Source organism: Lepidochelys kempii, chromosome 6 (assembly GCF_965140265.1).
Source record: "Lepidochelys kempii isolate rLepKem1 chromosome 6, rLepKem1.hap2, whole genome shotgun sequence".
Taxonomy (NCBI): domain Eukaryota; kingdom Metazoa; phylum Chordata; order Testudines; family Cheloniidae; genus Lepidochelys; species Lepidochelys kempii.
In genome coordinates, this window is record NC_133261.1 from 67,566,281 (window position 1) to 67,586,812 (window position 20,532).

A 20,532-nucleotide genomic window follows, 5' to 3' on the forward strand; every position below is an offset into this window, starting at 1 on the left:
TTGAGCTTACAAATATGATAAATTTATTAAAATGGGCCTTGTGGAGGTTGTAGTGCTCAAATTATTTACCTTGAATATGTATTTTTTTTAAAAATGAACTCTTGATCCTGAAAAAGTGTTTCCTTAACATTTTTATCAATATTGCAGCCATAATTTAAATTTTTACCTAGTAGCTATGACTTGGATTGGATTTCTTTGCGTTTGCACAACTGTATTTTGATTGATCCCTCCTCTCTGTCTGCCCATCAGTTTCTTGCTTGCAAGAAGAGAATTGAAATGTGCAAGAATCTAAGGAATATGATTATTTGGGTGACTCATTTACCTAAAAAGTGACTGAAATAGATTCAATGGTCATAGACACTGTATGACTTAAAAGGGATCCTGGTAATTTGACAATCATGGCCCGGATATGCAACAGTGATCATGATTTGGGAGTGTCTCATTTATTAGATGTCCAACTTGTAACACATTGAAAGGGCCTGATTTTCAAAGACTGAGGGCTCAGCAGTCAGCACCTAAATATTGAGGTACCAAAATTGCTATTAACTTCTGAAAATCTTGGTTAAAACATTTAAAGAACAAATCCTTGCATATGTTACAGATAAGTCCTTAACTCATTAACACTGAAACTATAATCTACTTTTGCTTTTAGCTGTTTACATTACTGCTTATCTTAATTTTTCTTCTTTTGGACTCTAACCTTAATTAGGTATTTCATCATGGTTTATAGTTATTTTCTCATAAATGTTGTGTTAAATGTGGGAGGCAGATGTTGATTGGGGTAGTTGGGAAGTAAGTTTCCATTTCTGTTGTTTTAAAAAAAAAAATCATGGAAACACATTTGTGTTGATCCTGAAAGTTTAATTTTAGAAATCCTTAAATTTAGGCCATATTTGATGGTATGACTTGAAGTAAAAATTCAGTACTTTGGTTGCTCATAAGTTTGGAACAGGTATACAGGTAAACTGGAGAGAGAATGCTTTGTTTGTTCTTTATAAAAAATCAGAACAAGCCTTAATGCATTATTTGCTTTCCTGAAATTGAATAAATGCTGATATGAAATCTCCCTTCCACTATTTTTCGCTATTGGCTGTTCCTGCCATATCATTCCTTTCTCAGGAGGGGTTAAATTCCATTCTCATAATGTGAATGAGAGGAATGTTGGAACAGAAGAAATTGAGAGAAAATACCTTTGTTTTGTCTTGAAAATATATCAAATTTTAACTAAATTATGGGGTCTTTATTTATCTTTCCTTCTATTAATACAAGTAGAGCCCCATAAGCAGAGCATCTGGATTTGATTTTAAACTCTTGTAATGATTTACAAGAATTTTTTTAGTTCATGCATGTGATCTCTGAACATTCTAAAACTAAACCCAAACCACAGCTTCCCTCTTCCTTGTACTACCGTCCCCCGAAGACCCTCATCTCCAGATGAGGATGGAGGGTAGGAAGACTTCAAGTTAGAAAGGGTTTTTTATTTTGTTTTGTTTAAAACTAACAATAATACAATTTTCAGTCACACGATCTTTCACCCCTACTGACTGTTGGAGTAAAATTTTCAGCTGGCCTAAAATCCGTTTCCAATTTTGTGCCTGCAAAAATATTTACAAACTTGTGCAGAGAATTCAAATAGATGTCTATCCAATTAATAGTCTTGAACACACAATATAAGAAGCTGTTCCTGAAAATATAGTCCTTGCTGATACTTTTCAATAGATTGTAGACTTAATTTAATTCTGACTTTGATGGTGAATACAAGGTTGAGCTGAATGGTGGACATAGTTGTGAAGGCTTCATTTTGCCCTCAAGTCAAATGAATGGAAATGTATCACATTTTTGTGGCACTACAGAGTAACCTGTAATGATTTTATAGTGAGAAATTAATAAAAATGAAAAAGTAGGAATCCTGTTCAGTAAGAACTTTTGGAAACTTTGAGTATAATTAAAGATAAAAAAATTTAGTTCTTTTGGACTTTCTTAATGGGGATGGAAGCACTTGTGGGCCATAGAACAGCTCTCTGAATGTATTGGGGCTGGTTTGAATGTACTGGGGCTACTCCATGCAACATTTAGGGCAGAGTTGAAAAAATTGGCATGTGAAATTTCTAATTCTTCTTCGAGTGCTGTCCCTGTGGGTGCTCCACTCTAGGTGTCGGTGCGTCCCGGCGCCGTTGATTGGAGATTTTCGGTAGCAGTGCCTGGTCGGGACGCAGGTGCTCAGTTGGTATCTCCCGTCTCGCTGGAATCTTCCTGAGTGCCTGCACCCCACTCAGTTCCTTCTCAACCGTCCTCGGCTGAAGACGGGAGTTGGGGCAGTGCTGCTCCTCTCCCCTGGTCTCTGTAGGAAAAAAGTAACAAAGAATATGGAAATAGTTATTCATTACATCCCAGTTGTTTCCCTTCCTTTAGTGTAGTTACATAGTTAATTAAAAAAACAAAAAACCTTTTTGCTTCAGGCTTGTCTCCCACTGAGACGCTCTCCCCTGCCATCTCTAATTCACAATGCCAGGGGCTTCAGGATTCAAAAAGTGTGTTTCCTGTCAGGACGACATGCCACGGTCAGATGGGCACTCACATTGTGTGAAGTGCCTCGGGGAAACCCACATCCCTGCAAAGTGCCTCCACTGTACGAGCCTCATGTCAAGGGCTCGGCGCGACAGGGACCTGCAGCTTAAAATTATTCTGATGGAAAAATCCCCGCAGCCGCTTTCAGAGTCGGGGAAAGTTAAACCCACTCCTACACGCTCCCTGGCCAGATCCGAACCAGTTGGGAGCATTGCTTCACCCTCTCTGGAGCAGAGGCAAGAAGCACAGCAGTCTCATAGGAGAGACTCTGACAAGGGTAAAGGGTCTCCCGCGAGATCCTTACCCTTTGTGCTGATAGTGTCACAGGCAGGCGCCTCAGGTTTTTCTAAAGCCTCAGCCATGGCTCCTGCAGACCACAGAGGCAGGAAACCGACCTCCCATATCGGGAAGGTCTCCGCGGCACCGAGCGCCTCAGTGCTAAACATAGCTGCAGTGCTGGCTGCACGCTCTGCCTCGGTGCCGACAAGGAAGTTGGCACCAACCCCCTCCATGCTAAAAATAGCCCTGGGGCTGACTGCACGCTCTGCCCTGGTGCCGGGAAGAACGTCGGCACCGAGCCTGCCTCCTGCCCCTGTACCAGCAGCGGACCCCCTGCAGGGCACCTCCAACAGACCCGTGGCACCGCTGACACTTTCACTTGCTAATGTGCTAGAGCGCAGCCCAGGGAGCAGGAGCAACAGTTACTCAGTGTGACCTCTCAGTGCCACCTGAACCGAACTCTCTGCTCCTGGATACACAGGGCTCAGTCTTCGAACAGCCGCTCTCACTACCTGAACTGGCTACCTTCACTGACAGCGAACCCGATATACAGCAGCAGGCGGAGTTCTCCTTACCTGCCTCTCCTCCTCCACTAGAAGACCTCTTCCACCTCGGTCTACAGTCCACAGCCACCAGCCTCAGTTTCCGTACTTTCCCGGGGACGGCACCTGGGTTCTCCTACCCTATGCCTTGGCCTCAGTGGTACCCTTGGCCACATCTTCCTACCACTCATCCTCAGACCTCTTCCACGAAACCACTACCTGCTTCTGTCTTGATCTCCAGCTCTGTCCACTTCTAGAGTACCTGAACCCTCTCCTGAGAACGTGAGCTACGAACCATATCCTGACTCACTGAACCCTAATTCTCCATCTGCTCCAGATTGAGCCCTGTCTCCCCCACCTCCACAGAACATGGACTACTGTAAACAATGTCAAGAGCTTTTCAAGAGGGTGGCACTCAGTCAAGACATCCCTCTAGAAGAGGTTCAGGAGACACAACACACACTCCTCAGAATCCTTCAACTCTCTGCATCCTCAAAGATCGCGCTCCCTATAAATGAAGCACTCCTTGAACCAGCTGACACACTCTGGCGAACTCCAGCTTCTTTATTACCAACCTAGAGAGAGGCAGAACGTAAATACTGTGTTCCTGCTAAGGATGCTGACTTCCTATTTTCTCTCCCACAACTGAACTCTTTCATCATGGATGCAGTTGCACAAAGGACGAAACAGCCACAATATCGGCCCGCCCCACAAGACAAGGACCTTAAACGCCTTGACGTCTTGGTTTGCAAGGTTTACACGTCCTCCACACTACAATTCAGGATGGCAAACTACTTTGCACTCCTCGTCAGCTACAACTTTGATAACTACAGTAAACTTTTTGAATTTGCCTCCTACATTCCAGACGATAGGAGAGCGGACTTTAAATCAATTCTGAGCAAGGGCCAATTGATTTCCAGAACGGCCCTACAAGCCTTTTTAGACACGGCAGACACAGCAGCCTGTACTACTGCAACTGCTGTGGTTATGGACAGATCTCCATGGCTTTCTGCATCTGGCATCCCTAAAGATCTGCAGACCAAAGTGGAGGACCTCCCGTTTGATAAAGACAAACTGTTTTCCAAAAAACCCGATGAACTATTTCACACCATGAAAGATTCTAGAGCGACACTGTGCACCCTGGGCATTCACCCTTCTCTTCCCAGGAGACAACGATACCAAAGACCGCGCACACAACAATATTATCGGCCTCAACCCAAGCCATATGACGTAGAGGAATCGCGCTAGACCCCTTAAGGGCAAACAAAATCAAGCTCAAGCAATGACCTCCCACCCATCTAGGAATGAATAATTTTGAAACATTGGTCGAGGGTCTGCACGATCACCCCTTGATTCCACAGCCTACTTGCCCATTTGGCCACCGCCTCCAGAGTTTCCAGCATGCCTGGCAGCGTATTACACATGACTGCTGGGTCCTCGAAATAGTTCAGTCCGGTTACTTTATCCCATTCATATCCTATCCTCCTACCCTTCCCCGTCCCTCTTCAGGGACCCCTTTCATGAGCACCTACTTGCGTAGAAGTGGCTCACCTTCTCCATCTAGGCGCAGTTGGAACCTGTGCCGATGCAACATCGAGGGAAATGGCTCTACTCCCATTATCTCCTGACCCAGAAAAAGACCGGGGGATGGAGGCCTATACTAGATCTATGCCAACTAAACAAATTCGTGAGGATACAAAAATTCAAGATGGTCACACTGGGCACAGTAATTCCTGCACTGGATCAAGGGGACTGGTTCACAGCCCTCGACCTACAGGACTCTTATTTTCATATATCAATTCATCCAGCTCACAGACGCTTCCTATGATTTACAATCGGTCATGACCATTTTCAATACAGAGTTCTTCCTTTCAGCCTCTCCACAGCACCAAGAGTCTTTTTTTTCAAAGCTCTAGCCATGGTTGTGGCTCATCTCCACAAACATGGGATCGTGCTTTTCCCCTACCTGGACAATTGCCTCATCAAGGGCAACTCCTGTGGCGAGACACTTCAAGCTACGCATTTCGCCATCTCCTTCTTTCACAGCCTAGGCCTCCAAATAAACATCCAAAAATCCAACCTGACACCTATACAACAGAGAGAGTTCATCGGAGCTCATCTCAACTCAATCCAGAGTCTTGCTCCCATATCACAGGTTCCTTGCTATCACGCAGCTCATACGCATGCTCTCTATTTGTTCCAGGACACAGGCAAGAATCTGTTTACAGCTCCTTGGTCACATGGCAGCCACCACCTTTGTGGTCCAGTACGCCAGTCTACACATGAGATGTCTTCAGGGCTGGCTCAATTCCAATTTCAAACTCAACAGACACACCTTAGGGACGTTTCTAACTCCTCCTCCCAATGTTCTAGCTTCCCTACATTGATGGACAAGACCAGAAAACCTCTGCACGGGGGTTTCCTTCCAGCAGCGATCCCCAATGCTCATGCTCACCATGGACGCTTCCTTAATTGGTTGAGGAGCACATCTAGGGGGACACAGGGCACAAGGCCGGTGGTCTGCATCAGAGACACACCTACTACACACAAATCTCTTAGAGTTCAGAGCAGTGAGGCGAGCATGCCTTCACTTTCTTCCGCTCACAAAGAACAAATCTATTCTGGTCTTAACAGACAACATAGCATGCATGTACTACATCAACAGACAAGGGGGAGCCTGATCACATTCCCTTTGCATGGAAGCCATCCGAATATGGAATTGGTGCATACAACATCAAATACAAATCATCACTTCCTACCTACCACAACACTACTGCTGATGCACTCAGCAGGCACTTCTTGACAGAAAACAAATAGGAACTACATCCTGCAATACTTCAACAGCTCTTCTCCCTCTGGGACACCCTGTCAATAGACCTCTTTTCCACAACCCAGAATCGAAATTGTCACCTGTTTTGCTCCAGAGCAGGACTCAGGACTGCATCCCTAGGAGACACGTTCTTGATCCCATGGAACAACTCTCTCCCCTACGCCTTCCCACCAATTCCTGTACTACACAGGGTTCTTTGGCAGATCGTAGACGACAAGGCCTGGATCATCCTTATTGCCCCGGCTTGGCTGAGACAGACGTGGTATCCTTACCTACTCCGCATGTCCTCCCATCATCCACGGGCTTTCCCTAACAGACCAGATCTCCTTTCCCAGGACAACGGATGGGTTCTTAACCCGCAGCTCCAAAAGCTCCACCTGACAGAGTGGTTCCTCCATGGTTCCACACCCATGAACTAGCCTGTTCTGAGCAAGTCCGATATGTCGTCCTGCACAGTAGAAAAGACTCCACTCTTAAAACTTAACCTGCAGAAGTGGAAGCGTTTCGCCCTCTGGTGCTCACGTAATCACTTAATGCCCAATACGGTGACCCTCCCTAACATTCTATACTACCTCCTGAAACTAAAACAGGATGGACTTTCTCACAGCTCTATCAAAGTACACCTGGAGGCGCTTACCACCTTCCATGACCTGTTAGGTTATTCACTCTTTACCCACCGCGCCATAAAACGATTTCTCATGGGCCTGCAAAATCTCTACCCTGAAATTTACCCAACGGCAGCTACATGGAATCTTAACCTCGTTCTTCACGCTCTCCTGAAACCTCCATTCGAGCCCTTGGCTACCTCCACTCTTCTCCATATGTCCATGAAGGTAGCTTTCTTAGTTGCAATAACATCAGCAACGAAAGTAGGTGAAATAAGCTCCCTGATGGCCCATCCTCCCTACACAGTCTTCTCCAAAGACAGAGTCACTCTGAGACCACATCCTAAATTTCTCCCTAAGGTGATATCCATCTTCCACCTTAACCAACCTGTATACTTACCTACTTTCTATCCCAAGCCTCAAAAGACTCCACATGAGGCAAACCTGCATACTCTTGACGTCAAGCAAGCAATCACTTTTTACTTAGACAGGACTAAGCCATTTCGTAAATCTCCATGACTTTGTCTCCATCACCAAAAGGTCAAAAGGTATGGCTATCTCTAAACAACGTCTGTCCAAGTGGCTCTCTGACTGCATCAGATCCTCTTACTGTATTCAAAATATTCAACCGCCCGAAGGCATTAGAATTCATTCCACTCGAGCTATGTCGACATCTGTTGCCTTCCTACATAACGTACCCATTTCTGACATCTATAAAGTGGCTACATGGTCATCTGAACACACGTTTGCCAAACACTGTGCTATCACACAGGATACCACGGCAGACACCATAGTAGGCCATACAGTACTCACTGCCGTGTCTCCAAAGTCCCACCGACCATAGTGGGAACTGCTACACATTCACCTAGAGTGGAGCACCCACAGGGGCAGCACTCGAAGAAGAAGGGGAAGTTACTCACCTTGCAGTAACTGAAGTTCTTTCAGATGTGTGTCCCTGTGGATGCTCCACTCCCCTCCTTCCTACCCTCTACTTTGGAGTACTAGTATAATTGCTTCATGGTAGAGAAGGAACTGAAGGGGGTGCAGGACGCAGGTGCTCAGGAAGAGTCCAACGAGATGGGAGATACCAACTGAGCACCTGCGTCCCGACTAGGCACTGTTACCGAAAATCTCCGATCAATGGTGCCAGGATGCACCGACACCTAGAGTGGAGCACTCACAGGGACACACATCTCAAAGAACTTCAGTTACTGCAAGGTGAGTAACTTCCCCTTTAGGCACAAAAATCTACTTGCCTACACTTTATAGTGACAATTGTAAGCTCTTTGGGGAGTTTGTTTCTTGTGATTAGCACATTTTGGTGCTGAAATCCCAATATAATAACATTTTATTTTATTTTACTTTCTTATCAACAAGATTATTGCTCCACATGAATGAATAGAATTTTGCAAGGCTGATACAGGACATGGATGAGCAGATGACTAATATTATTTGTAGGATTCCTTTTTTTGTTTTTATTTGAGGAGCAACACCACCTAGAGAAATAAGCTCAGGACTTGGAAACAGGAACATCTGAATCGTATTTCTGGCATTGCTACTGACTCATTGTAAACCTTGAGAAAGTCATTTCACTTATTTATATCTCATTTTGTCCATCTATGTATGCAGTGCTGCCTAAAGGTTAAATTAGGCCCCGAGCTTGCAAATACTTACACAAGTGCTTAACTACTTAAGCTTCTGAGCAGTCCCATTGACTTTAGTGGGACTACTCACAGGAGCATAAACTACACATGTGTTTGGAGGACTGGACCATTAATTTGTACAATATAATTGTGAAGCTGTAAGATGTCAAGGGCTAAGTAATATCTTTAAGAATATCTCAGGGAAAAAATAATTTAAACCCATGTTAGCTAAAACCTGTTCAACCTCCTGTTAAACATAAATAGGTGATATGCTGTAAAAAATCCAAGGTAGAGTATAACTGTTAACATTTCCTGCTTTCTATGTCATTGTTTGGTTCTTGTAGTGCTTGAAAAATAGCTGATGAGCTCAATGACCCAATGTCTTTTTTATTATTATGGGACAGAGAACATAGTTTTATTCATATTATTCATTTTTTTAGTTAAAAATACATATTCTGAAAAACGGGTGAAAGCTAATAGTGATCTGCAAAACTTTTTTTGACGTTTTCTACCACCACTCACACACTGAAAGTTTTCTAATAAATTAACCCAGATGTTTTTCTTCTTATTCCTTAAACTTTGCTTTTTAGATACACCAGCTGCTGAGAATAGAGGGTTGTATAACTTTATTTTCTTTAAAATAGTGGCATCACATATCCTGTTAATTACTGACATGTTAATTACTGACTGCAATCTGATTGTTCCTAGTCTGTGAGCCTCCCCACCCCACTCCTCACATACATATTCACACTCTGGGCTGGGAGGAGTAATGCAACGGCTTTCTTACAACAATGTAGTTGCTTTAACCAAATCAATGTAGTAATGTACAAGTAAACTATATATGTGAGAGTGAGGAAATAGTATTTGTATTTTTTTAGCATGCAAGTAATGGTGATGTCAGCATACAGCAGAGCTTGGGTCCCTCTCAGTCTCTTCTTCACAAAGGAATTGTGAAAGGTCAGATTTGTGGTGGTTGTTTTAAAAAAATATGAAAACATGGATTTTGACAAATAAAATAGAGGTGGATCCTCAGACTGAACTTCATAAGCTAAGTAAGAGTACCAACTTGAAAAAACTTTGCAGGTCAATTTTGATGTTTATAGGGATAGTTTAGTAACTTGTGACTACTGAACTGATAATGAATCTTTTCGTACAGCACAGCTGTTGCAGAAAGCGCAAGAGCTTGCAAACTGATACCTGTGTTCCAGGGCTAATTATGTCTTGATGGAGAATGTTGACTTAAATACAGATGTCTGAGGCTCCAGTGCTGCAAATGCTTAGGCACCTGTGTGATTTTGGAGGATCGTGGCTTAAGCCAACAACTTTGATTACCTGTTAATCAGACATCTGTGTATTGTTTTTTGTCTAAGAATGTAAGGGGGGAAAAAAGCACAAATAATTTTATATAAAAACAAGGAGTAAATGAGTAGTTTGCTCTCCGTATCATTGTTTGAGTGGTCATGATACAGGTAAATGAATGTCTTCCAGAAACATTTGAACTACTCTGCCCCTCTCATGAAGAGCTGGTTGAGAAGCACTATAGACTGCTAATGTTGATTTCAATTAGTCTTGGAATACTGGGAAAATTTTAGAGGACTGGAAGAAAGTTTATGTATCAATATTAAAAAGGGGGAAATGGGATGACCTGAGGTAATTAAAAGCCTGTGAGCCTGACACTGATGGCTGGGCAAAATAACAGACTGCCTAATATGACACTCGACTTAATAAAGAATTATAGGGTAATATAATGTAATGCCAGTCAACATGGGAGTTTATGGAAAATGGATCTTGTTAGACTTGATGCTTTTTTGATGAGATTACAAGTTTGGTTGCTAAAGGTAATAATGTTGTTGTCATATACTTAAACTTCTTTATGGCATTTGAATTGATTATGTAGGACACTTTGATTAAGAAACTGTAATGATACAAAATCAACATGAGACATTAAATGGTTAAAAACTGGTTAACTGATCGGTCTCAGAATGTAATTGTAAATGAGCATTATGTTGACAGGAGGGAGTGGAATAACTATGCCGATGGGAGAAGCTCTCCCATTGACACAGTATTATCTTCACTTAAGTGCTAAAGAGGCATAGCTGCGTCAATGCCGTATTTTAAATGTAGACCTGCCCTCAGGCTTGAAATCTGGGTGTCAGCCTTCTGTCTGTGCCCACACACTCAGGCTGTATCCAAGTCTTACTACCTTTACATATATGTTTCAAAGATTCAGTATAAAATTTTCAAAAACTTTTGTAAGACTCATTTTCAAAAGTGATTTAGAAACCTAAGTCTCATTGAAAGTCAGCTGGACTGTCTTTGTCTCACTTTTGAAAATGCTAGTGTCATGGTTCTCAGGTTAGCTGTATGGTTGACCTCTCAATCTCTTATGGACAGGGAGAAAGCGGTAGATGTGGTATATCTTGACTTTAGTAAGGCTTTTGATGCTGTCTCGCATGACCGTCTCATAAATAAACTTGGGAAATACAACCAGATGGAGCTACTATAAAGTGGGTGCATAACTGTTAGGAAAACTGTCCCCAGAGAGTAGTTATAAGTGGTTCACAGTCAAACTGGAAGGGCATATCGAGTGGAGTCCTATAGGGAACAGTTCTGGGTCTGGTTCTGTTCAATATCTTCATCAGTGATTTAGATAATGGCATAGAGAGTACACTTATAAACGTTGCAGACAATACCAAGCTGGGAGGGGTAGCAAGTCCTGTGGAGGATAGGATTAAAATTCAAAATGATCTGGACATACTGGAGAAATGGACTGAAGTAAATAGGATGATATTCAATAAAGACAAATGCAGAGTACTCCACTTAGGAAGGAACAATCAGTTATACACATACAAAATGCGAAACGACTGCCTAGGAAGGAGTACTGTGGAAAGGGATCTGGGGGTGGTCATAGTGGATCACAAGCTAGGAGTGAATAGTGTAACACTTGCAAAAAAAGCAACCATCATTCTGGGATGTATTAGTAGGAGTGTTGTAAGCAAGACATGAGAAGTAATTATTCCACTCTACTCCACGCTGATTAGGCCTCAACTGGAGTGTAGTCCAACTGAGTCCAGTTCTGGGTGCCACATTTCAGGAAAGATATGGACAAATTGCACAAAGTCCAGAAAGAGCAGCAAAAATGATTAAAGTCTAGAAAACATTACCTATGAGGGGAGATTGAAAAAATTGGGTTTGTTTAGTTTGGAGAAGAGAAGACTGAGAGGGGACATGATAGCAGTTTTCAAGTACATAAAAGGTGGTACTTAAAAGGTGGTACAAAGAGGAGGGAGGAAAAATTGTTCTTCTTAACATCTGAGGATAGGACAAGAAGCAATGGGAGCAAGGGTGTTTTAGATTGGGCATTAGGAAAAACTTCTTAACCGTCAGGGTATTTAACCACTGGAATAGAAGAGAGCTTGTAGAATCACCATCATTTGGAGGTTTTTAAGATCAGGTTAGACAAACACCTGTCAGAAATGGTCTAGATCAGAGGTGGGCGAACTATGGCCTGCGGGCCACATGCGGCCCGAGGGACTGTCCTGCCGGGCCCCTGAGCTCCTGGCCTGGGAGGCTGTCCCCCGTCCCCTGCAGCCACACTGCCACGTGGCATAATGCTCTGGGCGGCGGGGCTGCAGAGCCCGGGCTGACCCAGTGCTGCATGGCGCAACGCGACTGCCTGTTCTGGTGCAGCCACGCTGCCAGCCACTGGTGCTCCAGGCTGCGTGGTAAGGGGGCAGGGAGGGGGGGTTGGATAGAAGGCAGGGGAGTTTGGGGGGTGGTCAGAGGTATCAATAGGGGTCGGGGCGGTCAGAGGGCGGGGAACGGGGGTTGAATGGGGGCAGGGGTCCTGGGGGGGGGCAGTGAGGAAGGAGAGGCAGGGTTGGATGGGGCGGTGGGGGATCTGGGGGCGGTCAGGAGACAGAGAGCGGGGATGGGGCAGGCGTCCCGGGGGCGGGGGGTGGCGGCGAGAAGTGGGGCGTTGGAGAGGGGGCGAGGGCCAGGTCATGTCTGGCTGTTTGGGGAGGCACATCCTCCCCTAACCAGCCCTCCATACAATTTCAGAAACCTGATGCGGCCCTCAGGCCAAAAAATTTGCCTGACCCTGCTCTAGATCAGTGGTTCTCTAACTTTTGTGTTGGTGATCCCTTTCAGACAGCAAACCTCTGCATAACACCCCCCACCTTTATAAATTAAAACACTTTTTAAAATATATTTAACATTATTATAAATGCTTGAGGTGAAGTGGGGTTTGGGTTGGAGACTTGACAGCTCATGACTCCCCATGTAATAATCTTGTGACACCCTGAGGGGTCACGACCCGCAGTTTGAGACCCCCCTAGTCTAGATAATACTTTAGTCCTGTCATGAGTGCAGAGGACTAGACTAGATGACTTCTCGAGGTCCCTTCCAGTTCTGTGGTTCTTCATGGACATCCTTTCACGTGACAGGCCCTATGGCTTCACTCCTTTCAGAGTAGAATCGTGAACGCACCCCACTTTTATACTGTCTCCCCCGCCCCCTCGGATTCTGCTCTCCTTTTTATTAACCATGTGTCCTCAGCACGTCCAACTGGGTTGGGCACTTGCTGTAGATATCCCTTCACGAGCTGTGAGCAGTAGGTAAGTGCAGTGATACCAAACAGTTTCTTGAAAACATTAATATTCATAGTAATACAGCAACTGGAGAGAGAAGTTTGAAATAAGAAAAGATCTACCCATGCAATCACTTTGGTAGGCCTGACTTATCCCTGGTACCTCTGCTGTTCTGGAGAACAGATTACAATCTGTTTCTCTGTAGACTGTGTCTCCCCCATCAACCTCAGGAATTAAGCTTTTAACAGGTTCCAAATTCTAATGTCAAGGATCCCCCACGTCTCTGCCACACTGGGAGTTATCAGCCTAACAGCCATCCTGTTGAACAGAGGGTGGTGGGGATACACCTTCAAAGGAGTTAACACATATATTGTTTTGAGTACCAGTGATTGGGCTATCTGTGACCGTTGTCTGTCTTCCTGCAGATGTGCCACCAAGAACTGAGTTGCACCTATGTATCAGGCACAATGATCAAAATCAAATAGATGTTCACATCATATTTGTAATTTTTATTAATATCACCAATGTTCTTCAGAGGGACTTCAGGTTACCTAGGTACTATTGGAAATTTTGCTCTTAGTCTTTTGTGTCTGTCCATGCCCTCATCCTGCATCTCTATTACAGTAATCCTCTCTCTAGCCCAGGGGTTCTCCAAACTGGGTGTCATGACCCCTCAGGGGGTTGTGAGGTTATTGCATGGGGCGTCGCGAGCTGTCAGCCTCCATCCCCCCAAACCCCACTTCGCCTCCAGCATTTATAATGGTGTTAAATATATAAAAACGTGTGTTTAATTTATAAGGGAGGGGGTCGCACTCAGAGGCTTGCCGTGTGAAAGGGGTCACCAGTACAAAAGTTTGAGAACCTCTGCTCTAGCCCTAATATCGACCACATTCCTCTCCTTAAGTATGTTGAAGTTTGACATGCTCTCTACTGGCTTCCCATAGAATATTGACTAAAGTTCAGGGTCCCAGTCTTTTATCTTCAGGGTGCTCCATGGCCTGGAGGCTCCTGAGGCTCCAGAATAAAGACTCTGGTTGACTATATTGCTCATCTGGAGTAATGCAACTTTCTATAATAAGGGTAAAACTCATGTGTGGGAGATGGAATTTTCTTGGCAATCTGTCCAAGACTGTGGAATGAAACCCTCCCAGGAACTAAGGAACATCAGACTTCACCGTCTCCACTCCAAGTGCAAGGTGCATTTCTCTGAAGGTACGTTCCTTGCCTTCTAACATAAATATGTTGTGACATATATATTAAAAACAAACAATCCTAAAAAAAACTCCTTCAAACCACTACCCTACCAAAACAAAACACTCCACTGCGCATGTTTCTCACCCTGGGGAGATGTGACAAATGTTTAATCGTGCACTGCTGGAAGGTGTTCCGATACTATGGTGATAAGCACAGTGTAAGAACCTGCTTAGAATAGAATTCTGTTGCCAGGATCGTATTCCAGGATCATCACTGACCACATCGTCCCCTCTTTGCATCCCTCTGACGACTTCCTGTCCTCCACTGCATTAAACACAAACTGTCTTTGTTTGATCACCTTCCCCCTCTACTGGCATGTTTTTATTATTCTCTCTTTGTTCTAGGTGAAATCTATTGACTTGGCCTAGAAATGAATATATACATGGGGAGAGCCATAACCAGTTAGTTTATTGCCTAGTGGTTGAGGGCTTGGAACTAAGAATACCTTTCAGTCTGGTCCCCTGCATCATGATACCATGTGTAAGGGGACTGTTGCCCCCTTACTAACAGTCAGTGGGGGTGTTTTAGTTGGCTAGCTCCCAGTACTAAAAGAGGAAGGGTCTATGGGAAATCAGGACCCTGAGACTGACAGTCCCCAGGAACAATGGGGAGAGGCCAATGCTCCAGGTCAGCCTGAATGACAGGGTGAGCAGGCTAATCAGGGAGTCAGGATGCCAGGGAGGTCCCGTCCTCTGTGTGAGCTGCAATTGCCTGGGTTAGACAGAGTGGGGCCGAGCTAAAGAGAAAGCAGGGGCCCAAGCTAAGCTGGGGAGCAGAGCTGTGCCAGATCCAGAGAGAGCAGACCCTGTCCTGGGAGCAGAGCTGTAACCCCAAAGCCAGAGGCACAGCCCAGAGAGAACAGACTTGCCCTGGGGGGAGAGCTGCAGCAACCAGAGCCAGAGCGGCCAGAAAAGCAGCCCACGAAACAGGTCAGTGCTGGGAGCAGTCACAGAAGCAGCCTGCAGAGCAGACCTGTCCTGGGAGCAGAGCTGTAGCAACCAGAAGCCAGAGGGGCCAAAGAAGCAGCCCAGGGAGCTGGAGGCAGAGCAGCAGTGCAGAGACAGATTGGTGCAGCTGGGGCTGGAGCAGTCTGAGCTGGGTGCGGTGAGCAGCTGGGGAGAGTGAGGGGGACCCTGGGCAGCAGGCCCAGCACAGGGAGACGCCTCAGCCAAGAGGCTCTGCAGGCCAGGCTTGGATCGTAACCCCGACAGGGCGGGGGCGACACTGGGGTTCCTACCACTTAGAAGGGTCCTACCACTTAGAGCCTGAGAGCGTGTGGCCACCACCAGAGCAAGTGTCCAACCCATAGCATCCCTGTAGCACAGCCAGGGCCTGAGAAGAAGGCCTGGGACTTACAAGTAACAGACTGTGAACTGCCCTGACATTCCAGAGACACTGTTTGTGATGTTCCCTGCCACAGAGCGGGTTGATATGTTTTCTTTAACCTTTCCCATTATTCCTTATTCTTTTTAAAATTAATTGTTGATTAAATAACTTTAACTTGTATGTACTGGTCAGTGGGTCAGAGAAGTGCCCATTGCATAGAGAGTACCCCAAGTGGGGACACCCGAGCCCGTGTCCTAGGTGACCACAGCAGGGTTGGGGGGTCAAGTCCCCCAGGAATCCTGGGCCCAGCCTTGTTGGGGTTACGAGGACCCTGCCAGACAGGAGAGTGGAAGGGGAGTCCTCAAGGGCAGGGAGGCCACTGGGTGAAGGAAGTGGGAGTGAGGACTCAGATCCTTTCGCTAGCCCACTTCACCGCGGTAGTGCAGAAGCCAGGAAAGCTCCTCACAAGAGCGGGACTATTCCCCGCTTACACATGCACTGTGAATAGGTAGATTTTACATTCTTGATTAAAGGACTGAAAGGTGTACTTCATTTGACACTCAAAAATCATCATGTGTGGTTCACCTTTTCTTGTTCACCTTCACAGCAGGAAACTGAGCTGACTATGATGTCCGCATTAATGTATGCATTTGAGCTGTAAGAGGAGCAAACGTTATTGGATGACCTACTCAATACATACTTGGATGATGGAAACTCAAGTACATCAAGGTATCCCTCTCTTGTCTTCCCAAAAGAAAAATCTCAAGAATATCTAAGCTGACAAACCTCCCTGCCGCTTCCCCTCTCCTTTCTCAGAAAGTCAGTCATTTGTCATGGATTTGTGAACCATAGAGAAGCTCTTCACTCCTTTTAAAATTATTTCAGATGGTTGATTCTGTAGGTGTAGTGGATGGAGCTGCACATTTTTCTCTATGCTGCAGGAAATCTGTTAAAGTAGAACTGTATGGCTTAGCTTAAGAAAATACTGTGCTGATTCTCATGGAAACATTTTGTGCATTAGCTGCAAAACCAATTTTCTTGGTATTTTTCCATCTTCACTTAATTTTTTCCCCCCAATGTTAGTCTTTTTGGTTTTTTATTTTTTTTATTTTTTATGTTCAGTACTCATTTTAGCAGTGATTTCTTCTGATGGTAAATGACCAAGGGGTGTACTTGGGATGTACTATATCTGAGAACAAACCAAAATCTGAAGTGTGGCATTTCCAGCACTGGTTCATGCATAGCCAATCCTAGGAAACCCTCAGCTATTATTTAAAGCGTATAAGCAGGTTATAGAGCCCTACAAACATTGTAGTCACTATATGCAGTGCATCAAAAGATAGAGGAAAATATTTTGTTGGGTGTATTTGTTTTCTCAAGGCACACTTTAATTTTAATGTCGGTGGGAATTACAAGAACAATATTTAGAAAAGGTAGAGCTGGAAATGGTCTATGTAGGTTACTTAGTCTGTCTCTCTGCCAATACAGGATTAGACCCTGTTGTAAATTTGCTAATGTTTTGTCCAGTCTGATTTTACATTTTCAAAATGACTGGGTTTCCACCACGGCTCATAGGACACTATCCCTTGATCTAACAGATCTGGTGTCAAGCTTTATTTCCTGATATTTGGCCAAAATTTTCCTCCTCTTAATTTCATTCCATTACTTCTAATTTTACTTTTCTACTGCTCTCAATCCTTTCTCTACCTGTTTGTTGTTTATACTCTTCAGATATTTGTGTCCCCTTCAACCTCCTAGACAGTGCTTAACCAAGCTCGACATATTCAACATTGATATATAGGATGGGCCCAATCCTGTGAGAGGGAGAGATGGGGGCCAGTATCCTGGTACTCTGCATCTCACAGGATTGGGCCCTATATTAGCAAATGTTTACAAATATTTTACCTGCTTATTAATGGGATCCTTTCAAATACTTGTTAACTTATTTCTATCCTATTTTCTTAGAAGCTTGAATATAACTTTCACCAAATTATTTTTCTTCTATTTGCCAAACATTGCTTCTTTTTTTAAAATTTTTTATTTAAATTTCTCCCTCCTGCCCTTTCCCTCTCATTAGGAGCATGTCTTTTTTGTTAAAAGAATCTTGGTTCCCCTTCCTGCAGTCTGACCAGAGAGTGTCCTTTGGCATCCTTTTTTGCCCTTGTGCTACCATCACCTCAAAGGCCCTGTATCATGGCAGCTTGTTCTCTTATCTGAACATTTGATCCCTCTAGATGCCTCTGACCAAAACACTTTTTAGCTCTGCTCTCTCCCCCTTCCTCCATAAAACATACCAATTCCTGTCCTCCATGATAACATTGCTGTTATAATGTTTGGGGACGCTCAGTGAGAAGATTCTTGAAGATATACCCTAATCTTATCTGACTCATCTTATTAAAAATAGTGTGTGTATGGATCTTGAGTCTCCCTTGCCCTCTGCTACAGTTTCTGGTTTGTTTTTTTAAAGTTTGATTTGAATAATGAGACTTCTAGACACACTGACACATAATTTATATTACAACAAAAGAAAACCTCAGCATCATTAACTACAAATTCAAAAGGAGAAACTCAGCTAGCTTGCCACCTATAAGGCTGTTTTTTTTGCACAGTCTCATGGTTCTGGGGAGAATGTGTTCAGCCCTCTCCAAAATCGTAACCAAATAAGTGTCTTTTGTAACATGCCTGGAAGGTCATCAAATTTGGACTATTCTGGGCCAAGAAGGAAGGAAGTTCCAGTGTCCTGGAGCCTTCATAGAGAATCTCCTTACCAGCAGCTGGCTCTGTGGATGTAGCAGACTTCTGTTTGTTTTGCTTTTTGTGTTTTGTTTTGTGTTTTGTTTTGTTTATATACCTAGGGTTGAAACATTGGTTTATATTTTTGAAGGTACCTTTGGAAAGAAAAGGGCCAAGTAATTTTAAAAAACAGCTATGATTCTCCATCTCTGCCTCTGGAGCTGCTAATGTCTTTCCATGTATTAAAGAGGATTGACTTGAAGTGGCTTGCCAGCCAAGGATATTGGTCCAGAGTTTTGGTATCTGCATTTAGATCCCCTGTGCCACTGCAAGTTGGGCTGCCCTATCTCATCCATCTTTGTTGAAACCTGTAATGATATCATTAAATGTTCTGGAGCAAGTTATGATCAACTGACATTCTGCCCCCTCCCACACACCCACCAAATTGCCCCCATCCCATTAGTAATTTATAAACCCTGTAACATACAATATTCGTGTGACACAAATTGCTCTGATCCGCTTGGAAATTACGGACTTTACAACCTGTAAGAACCTTACCCAGTGAAAAATACATGTTCTTGCCCTTTTTGGGTCACAGAGGATTGAAAATCTTCAGTAGCATAAAATCAAACCAAAAATAATTTTAGTAAACTGCTACAAATACCACTAGTTTATATATTGTATAGTTATTTTTAATGTTTTTATACATGAGGGTTATTTAAAAACATACTACTTTCTAAATATTCTAATTAATCCTATTAATTTGATGATGAAATCAGTATTTAACCAAAGTCAGTGTATGGTAAGGATTTAAAATGTATTTTCTTAACACAATTAATACGATGTCTTTAAGAAGCAGAGATAATTTTCACTGGCAATAACTGTCTGGATTACTAGACCCATAAAGTATGTGGTGTTTGAATACATTCCAGTTCTGCTATAAGTTATTAGGAGCTGGTGAAACTTTTGGGATAGGGGGAGCCTATACAGGAAGGATGGGCTCCACCTAAACCAAAGTGGATCCAGACTGGTGGTACTTAACATAAAAAGGTTGCAGAGCAGTTTTTAAACTAAGAGATGAGGGAAAGCCAATTGCTGCAGAGGCTCATGTGGATTGGACAGAGACCTCTCTTAGAAGAGAGTCTATTGATAGAGATTCTGTAGGTTTTAGTCAGGAGGAGCGGATGGAAGAGGATAAAGTAAGGGCCAGATCAGAGGAGAAACATTCACATAAAGAATCTGACACATCAGAAAAGGCCAGACAGACAAACAGTGACAAGTTTTTAAAGTGCTTGTACACAAATGCTAGAAGTCTAAATAATAAGATGGGTGAAGTAGAGCGCCTCGTGTTAAAGGAGGATATTGATACAATAGGCATCACAGAAACCTGGTGGAGTGAGGACAATCAATGGGACACATTTTGTACAATGGTACAAAATATATCGGAAGGACAGAACAGGTCGTGCGGGGGGAGTGGCACTATATGTGAAAGAAAACGTAGAATCAAATAAAATAAAAATCTTAAATGAATCCACATGTTCCATAGAATCTCTATGGATAGTAATTCCGTGCTCTAATAAGAATATAACAGTAGGGATCTATTATTGACCACCTGACCAGGACAGCGATAGTGACGATGAAATGCTAAGGGAGATTAGAGAGGCTATCAAAACAAAAAACTCAATAATAGTGGGGGATTTCAATTATCCCGATATTGACTGGGTACATGTCCCTCAGGACGCATTGCGGAGACCTTTTTTTGATACTTTAAATGACTGCTTCTTGGAGCAGCTGGTACAGGAACCCACAACGGGAGAGGCAACTCTAGATCTAGTCCCGAGTGGAGCGCAGGATCTGGTCCAAGAGGTAACTATAACACGACAGCTTGGAAATAGTGACCATAATATAATAATATTTAACATTCCTGTGGTGGGAAGAACACCTCAATAGCCCAACACTGTGACATTTAATTTCAGAAAGGGGAACTATGAGGAGTTTAGTTAAACAGAAATTAAAAGGTACAATGACAAGAGCAAAATCCCTGCAAGCTGCATGGACACTTTTCAAAGACACCATAATAGAGGCTCAGCTTAAATGTATACCCCAAATTAAAAAAACACAGTAAAAGAACTAAAAAAGAGCTACAGTGGCTTAACCATA

The 20,532-nt window shown here is 43.7% G+C and overlaps 1 protein-coding gene across 9 annotated transcripts in view; it reads left to right on the top strand.

Moving 5' to 3' along the window:
• SIPA1L1 (signal induced proliferation associated 1 like 1) overlaps positions 1–20,532 on the top strand; it is a 381,605-nt gene that overhangs the window by 72,705 nt on the left and 288,368 nt on the right. Inside the window, exon 4 of one of the 9 annotated variants that reach the window (XM_073348513.1) lies at positions 16,247–16,368. The exons of the other annotated variants lie outside the window; for them this stretch is intronic. The gene's annotated coding sequence lies outside the window, so the exon portion shown is untranslated. The remainder of the gene's footprint in view (positions 1–16,246; positions 16,369–20,532) is intronic. 9 annotated transcript variants of the gene reach the window in all.